Source organism: Manacus candei, unplaced genomic scaffold (genome assembly GCF_025592945.1).
Source record: "Manacus candei isolate 608988 ecotype Guabito, Panama unplaced genomic scaffold, ASM2559294v1 h1tg000218l, whole genome shotgun sequence".
NCBI classification, from domain to species: Eukaryota; Metazoa; Chordata; class Aves; order Passeriformes; family Pipridae; genus Manacus; species Manacus candei.
The window spans coordinates 75,687-82,888 of NW_026138266.1; the positions used below are offsets into that span (position 1 = coordinate 75,687).

A 7,202-nucleotide genomic window follows, 5' to 3' on the forward strand; every position below is an offset into this window, starting at 1 on the left:
GGCATCCTCAACAAACCCAGCCCAGCTCCACAGGACAAACTGCTCCCTGTCTGCCCAGGCCAGTCTAATCCCAGAGGCTCCCAGGTCATGCAGGACAACTGCCCAGGAGATCAGAGACCCCAGTCCATCTCTTCCTAGCACAGGTTTGGGTGAGTTTGGCAAAGAGAGAGACTCAGGAATTACCCCATGTGTTCCCAGTTTAACCCCTGTCACACCAATCACCTTAACACTGCCAGTCCTTCATTCTCCCTCTCTTGGGTTAAGGACTGAGCAAGTTGAACCTGTGTCTGAGCAGGACATGTGCAAACCAAATGCTGGGGACTGGAACACACACCTGGCACTCCTGCAGCTCTTACAGTCACATTCCAGAGAAAACAGCCAATTGCACCCTCACTGCTCATTTCTTAATCCCAATCCCACACTTGTTTGGCACTTGGAGCACCACTTTTAGAACCCAATTACAGCCCATTAGAGAGCTCCCTGTCTAGCAGGGACAGGGACCCCTGGGATACTCTCAGCAATGCCTGAATCCATGGCAGGGACCTTGCTTTGAGCTCCCCAGGGCCGGGCACCCCGAGGATCTCCCCGAATAATCCTTTCGGTGCGCGCTGGAGTCCTCGGGGTGCCCCAACCCGGGGGGCACCAACAGCACTGTCCCTCCAGGGGCCAATTTGGTCCTAAACTGCAGGGGGATCTTGCCTGTGTCCCAGACTGGTCCGGGGATCTGAGGCCCTTCCCGAGAAAATCTCGGTGCCGGCGTGAAGGGCCAGAGATCCCTTGGAGCCACGGGAGAGCAGGCACAGAGTCCCTCCTGGGGGGCAATTCTGCTGCCTGAAATCAGCTCTTCAAAGGAGCCTCTAAGACTCAATTTACAACTTTTATAAGCCAGGCAATCTTTTATTTCTATGATATTGAATTATCCCAGCCCACCGGGTGCCTTGACAATCAGCTCCCAAAGGGCACACAGAGGTGTCTCCAGTGCAGCTGATATGGCAGCATTAGGAGAGGATTTATTTTCCTTCCTTGCATTCCTGTTCCACATTCAGGACATTTCCCAACACTTATCACCATACACACCCACCCTTAGAAGGTTTCCAAGGGGCTTCACCGAGGGCCTTCCCAGGTCTGCTCTGTCTGGAGCCCTCCAAGTCCTCAGTGCCTGCCTGAGGAACCTCAACACAACTCACCTGCTTACACAGCAACTTGGTGCTGCTTGCCTGCTGCCTCACTTCCCTTCTTCCTTCTTTCTTCACCTCCCTTGCTTGGTCCCTTTCAATCCCTGGGCTCAGCTCTGTGCACTTTCCAGGCTCCATCCCACTGCAAAAAGGATTAGCCCTTGTTACATCTCAACACTCAGAGAGCATTCCACCTTTTTTCTTAACACTGGGCCATCAGGCCAGGGTCTCATTATTTAAAGCATAGTTTGACTCCTCAGTGACAACAACTGACAGCCCTGAATCCTAACACAGGCTGAGACACAAACACGGATGGGAACTCTTAAGGATCCACTTTGTCCTGCTCACCAACCAAAAGGAGCTTTCTGAACTCAAGAATAACAGACCCCACGTCCTTTTACTGCAACTTTACCTGCTATAAATGTGACCCACCAGACCTGCAAAGGCCCTTCCCACTTCACCTGCAGGGCTGGCAGTGCCACCACTGGACACGGCCCCAGTGGCTGGGCAGGAACGGAGGGGCTGGGGCGTCCAATCCATCGGCCCAGGCGGCACCAGGAGTTCCTGCAGTTCCTGAGGGGAGAGCCTCAAGCCAACAAAGGGTTAGGGAGAGCATTTGAAACTTCAATATGTAGATCTCCTGGAAGATGGGGAGGTGGTCAAGGCCTACTGGGGCAACAAGGACACACTCAAGGCTGTCTATTCAAAGGATCTACCGGCACTCAAAAGCTATCACTGTCCTTCTGTCAGGGGGAACTCAGCAAACTCTCTTTGCCAAGAGCCTCCAGGAGGATTTCCAGCTTTTGGGGCTCCCTTTTAACCATTTTTCCCATCACTGTAGCTGGAACTATCACCTGCCCTACAGGGGGAACAGCCCACAAAGTTCACTTGCAGGGATGCCATTAACTCAAAGTCCCTTCTCAGGGGGGTCACTGCACACCTTGGCCTTTGTTTGCCCTCCCCACCAAAGATGCTTCCAACAGTTCTGACACATCTGGCAGACCCAGAGCTCTCCTCAGGGAATGCTTCAGCTGCTTAAAGGCTGCCCTTGCACCATCTATTCAAAAAGTCGCCATAACAGTCTTACCACACATCCCGAGGGAGCAATGCAGAGTCCAGCCTGTCCCACCATTCCCAGCAAGGCAGTTCATGGGCTGTCTGGGGCTCAGGGAGGAGTCAGGGGGCTTCTCTTCTTCCTGCCCGATTTTCAGATTTTCTCCTGCAAAAGCAAAGGTTTCTCGGCTTTCTTTGATCAAGGAGAGGCAGCAAAGGCCATCTTTTCAATCCAATACTGGAAACTACTCCAGGTTGTCATTTCAGGGGGTTCTCTCAGGTCCTGCACTAATCAATCCCCTTGGCCATTGCTTTTCTTGGCAGGTTCTTGCATTCATGTCCTACAAGCAAACCAGGAGGAGCAAATTCAGCTGTTCCTGCAACCAATCCAGTCTGGCACTCTGATTTTAAAGGATACTGGGTTGGACTTACCTGGAGAGATCCCACATCAGGGGTAATACCTACAGGTTCTGCCCTCTTCCACTCTCCTGCAGTTCCACTGGCCCACACCACAGGAACAACTGCAGCTGCCACTTCAGTGGGGGCCTTGCTGCTGACAGGAGTTATTCCCTGCACAACAAGAGCTGCTGCTTGGACACATTTAGTTTCAGCAATTACAGTGTCAATAGACCCAGTTTTCAATTTAATTTCTGCCTCAACTTTTCCAGTCCATCTCTTCCTAGCACAGGTTTGGGTGAGTTTGGCCAACAGACAAACTCAGGAATTTCCCAGTGTTTTCCCAGTTTAACCCCTGTCACACCAATCACCTTAACACTGCCAGTCCTTAATTCTCCCTCTCTTGGGTTAAGGACTGAGGAACTTGGACCTGTGTCTGAGCAGGACATGTGCAAACCAAATGCTGGGGACTGGAACACACACCTGGCACTCCTGCAGCTCTCACAGTCACATTCCAGAGCAAACAGCCAATTGCACCCTCACTGCTCATTTCTTAATCCCAATCCCACACTTGTTTGGCACTTGGAGCACCACTTTTTGAACCCAATTACAGCCCATTAGAGAGCTCCCTGTCTAGCAGGGACAGGGACCCCTGGGATACTCTCAGCAATGCCTGAATCCATGGCAGGGACCTTGCTTTGAGCTCCCCAGGGCCGGGCACCCCGAGGATCTCCCCGAATAATCCTTTCGGTGCGCGCTGGAGTCCTCGGGGTGCCCCAACCCGGGGGGCACCAACAGCACTGTCCCTCCAGGGGCCAATTTGGTCCCAAAATGCAGGGGGATCTTGCCTGTGTCCCAGACTGGTCCGGGGATCTGAGGCCCTTCCCGAGAAAATCTCGGTGCCGGCGTGAAGGGCCAGAGATCCCTTGGAGCCACGGGAGAGCAGGCACAGAGTCCCTCCTGGGGGGCAATTCTGCTGCCTGAAATCAGCTCTTCAAAGGAGCCTCTAAGACTCAGCTGGTGAGGTTTAGAAGCCAGGCATTCCTTGCTTACAACACCCTGCCATGATCCCAGCCCCACGGGGGTCCTGGCAATCCGCTCCCAAAGGGCACACGGAGGGGTCTCCACTGCAGCTGATGGGAGGGGTCAGCATTACAGGAGGGCTCATTTTCCTTCCCTGCATTCCTGTTGCACATTCAGGACATTCCCAACACCTGTTCCCATCTACACAAACCCTTATAAGGTCTCTGAGGGGCTCCATCAGGTGTCTCTGGTGGTCACCTGTGCCTGCAGCCCCCAAAGTTCTCAGTGACCACCTTATCAACTTCAAGACAACTCACCTGGTTGTAGAGGAGCCTGATGCTGCTTGGCTGCTGCCTCAGTTCCCCTCTTCATTCTTTCTTGACTTTGCTTGCTCAGTCCCTTTAAGTTCCTTGGCTCAGCTCCATGCACTTTCTAGGGAACATCCCACTGCAAAAACTCCCAGTTCTTGGTACATCTCCTAACTCAGATATCAGGGAGTGAGGCAGAAATCAACTCATCCAGGGCACTGCCTCCAAATATTGGGACAAAAACACCATAACATTCCACGGCCTCCCTTGGCAAATCAACCCCAAACTGCTCAGACACAAACAACACCCTGCACACTACAACAATCTGGCACTGCTGGTTCAACCCGGCCAAGTCAGTTGGGAAACGACACAAGGTCAACTTCCTTCCAAGTTTCAGTTATGACACAAAAGTCAGGGAGATCACAGACTCCCCCACAGAGTTTTACTCTGAGGAGAGACGGAAACCAAAGCCATCCCCAGGGCTGCAATAGCTCAGGCTCCCCAAAAGGCCCAGGGGCTTCATATTTCCAAGGGGCTTCACCGAGGGCCTTCCCAGGCCTGCTCTGTCTGGAGCCCTCCAAGTCCTCAGTGCCTGCCTGAGGAACCTCAACACAACTCACCTGCTTACACAGCAACTTGGTGCTGCTTGCCTGCTGCCTCACTTCCCTTCTTCCTTCTTTCTTCACCTCCCTTGCTTGGTCCCTTTCAATCCCTGGGCTCAGCTCGGTGCACTTTCCAGGCTCCATCCCACTGCAAAAAGGATTAGCCCTTGTAACATCTCAACATGCACATATCATTCCCCATTTTTTCCTGACACTTGTCCACTAAGCCAGTGTCCCATTACTTAAAGCACAGTTTGACTCCTCAGTGACAACAACTGACAGCCCTGAATCCTAACACAGGCTGAGACACAAACACGGATGGGAACTCTTAAGGATCCACTTTGTCCTGCTCACCAACCAAAAGGAGCTTTCTGAACTCAAGAATAACAGACCCCAGATCATTTTTCTGCAACTTTACCTGCTATAAATGTGACCCACCAGACCTGCAAAGGCCCTTCCCACTTCACCTGCAGGGCTGGCAGTGCCACCACTGGACACGGCCCCAGTGGCTGGGCAGGAACGGAGGGGCTGGGGCGTCCAATCCATCGGCCCAGGCGGCACCAGGAGTTCCTGCAGTTCCTGAGGGGAGAGCCTCAAGCCAACAAAGGATTAGGGAGAGCATTTGAAACTTTAATTTGTGTATCTCCTGGAAGATGGGGAGGTGGACAAGGCCTACTGGGGCAACAAGGACACACTCAAGGCTATCTACTCAAAGGATCTACCAGCACTCAAAAGCTATCACTGTCCTTCTGTCAGGGGGAACTCAGCAAACTCTCTTTGCCAAGAGCCTCCAGGAGGATTTCCAGCTTTTGGGGCTCTTTTTTAACTGTTCTTCACATCACTGCAGCTGGGACTATCACCTGCCCTACAGGGGGAACAGCCCACAAAGTTCACCATCAGGGATGCCATTAACTGAAAGTCCCTTCTCAGGGGGATCACTGCACACCTTAGCCTTTGTTTGCCCTCCCCACCAAAGATGCTTCCAACAGTTCTGAGAGGTCTGGCAGACCCAGAGCTCTCCTCAGGGAAGGCTTCAGCTGCTTCGGCCCTTGCACCATCTAGCCAAGGCAGCAAATTCTTACAGGCGGTTGGAAAAGTTGCCATAACAGTCTTACCACACATCCAGAAGGAGCAATGCAGAGTCCAGCCCGTCCCACCATTCCCAGCAAGGCAGTTCATGGGCTGTCTGGGGCTCAGGGAGGAGTCAGGGGGCTTCTCTTCTTCCTGCCCGCTTTCCAGATTTTCTCCTGCAAAAGCAAAGCTTTCTTGGCTTTCCTTGCTCAAGGAGATGCAAAGGCCATCTTTTAAACCCAATACTGGAAAGTACTCCAGGTTGTCATTTCAGGGGGTTCTCTCAGGTCCTGCACTAATCAATGTCCTTGGCCACTGCTTTTCTTGGCAGGTTCTTGCATTCACGTCCTACAAGCAAACCAGGAGGAGCAAATTCAGCTGTTCCTGCAACCAATCCAGTCTGGCACTCTGATTTTAAAGGATACTGGGTTGGACTTACCTGGAGAGATCCCACATCAGGGGTAATACCTACAGGTTCTGCCCTCTTCCACTCTCCTGCAGCTCCACTGGCCCACACCACAGGAACAACTGCAGCTGCCACTTCAGTGGGGGCCTTGCTGCTGACAGGAGTTATTCCCTGCACAACAAGAGCTGCTGCTTGGACACGTTTAGTTTCAGCAATTACAGTGTCAATAGACCCAGTTTTCAATTTAATTTCTGCCTCAACTTTTCCAGTCCATCTCTTCCTAGCACAGGTTTGGGTGAGTTTGGCAAAGAGACAAACTCAGGAATTCCCCAATGTTTTCCCAGTTTGACCCCTGTCACACCAATCACCTAAACACTGCCAGTCCTTCATTCTCCCTCTCTTGGGTTAAGGACTGAGCAAGTTGGACCTGTGTCTGAGCAGGACATGTGCAAACCAAATGCTGGGGACTGGAACACACACCTGGCACTCCTGCAGCTCTCACAGTCACATTCCAGAGCAAACAGCCAATTGCACCCTCACTGCTCATTTCTTAATCCCAATCCCACACTTGTTTGGCACTTGGAGCACCACTTTTAGAACCCAATTACAGCCCATTAGAGAGCTCCCTGTCTAGCAGGGACAGGGACCCCTGGGATACTCTCAGCAATGCCTGAATCCATGGCAGGGACCTTGCTTTGAGCTCCCCAGGGCCGGGCACCCCGAGGATCTCCCCGAATAATCCTTTCGGTGCGCGCTGGAGTCCTCGGGGTGCCCCAACCCGGGGGGCACCAACAGCACTGTCCCTCCAGGGGGCCAATTTGGTCCTAAACTGCAGGGGGATCTTGCCTGTGTCCCAGACTGGTCCGGGGATCTGAGGCCCTTCCCGAGAAAATCTCGGTGCCGGCGTGAAGGGCCAGAGATCCCTTGGAGCCACGGGAGAGCAGGCACAGAGTCCCTCCTGGGGGGCAATTTGCCTGCCTGAAAACAGCTCTTCAAAGGAGCCTCTAAGACTCAGCTGGTGAGGTTTAGAAGCCAGGCATTCCTACATAGTGTGAGATATTTTAAGGTTTTTCCTACTGAAAAGCATAAAGCTTTTATCAGGGACACCTGACCTCCCACAGACAGCTCCTTTCGTATTTCAATACAAAATTATTTTCAGGGAATCACT

At 52.6% G+C, this 7,202-nt stretch overlaps 1 long non-coding RNA gene across 1 annotated transcript; it reads right to left on the minus strand.

The window, feature by feature from the left end:
• Positions 1-1,327: 1,327 nt before the first annotated feature.
• LOC127464395 (uncharacterized) lies at positions 1,328-2,916 on the minus strand. Its single transcript, XR_007901341.1, has 3 exons — positions 2,694-2,916; positions 2,263-2,569; positions 1,328-1,761 (listed from the first exon to the last, which is right to left on the minus strand). It is a non-coding gene; the product is annotated as an uncharacterized LOC127464395 (long non-coding RNA).
• Positions 2,917-7,202: the final 4,286 nt, after the last annotated feature.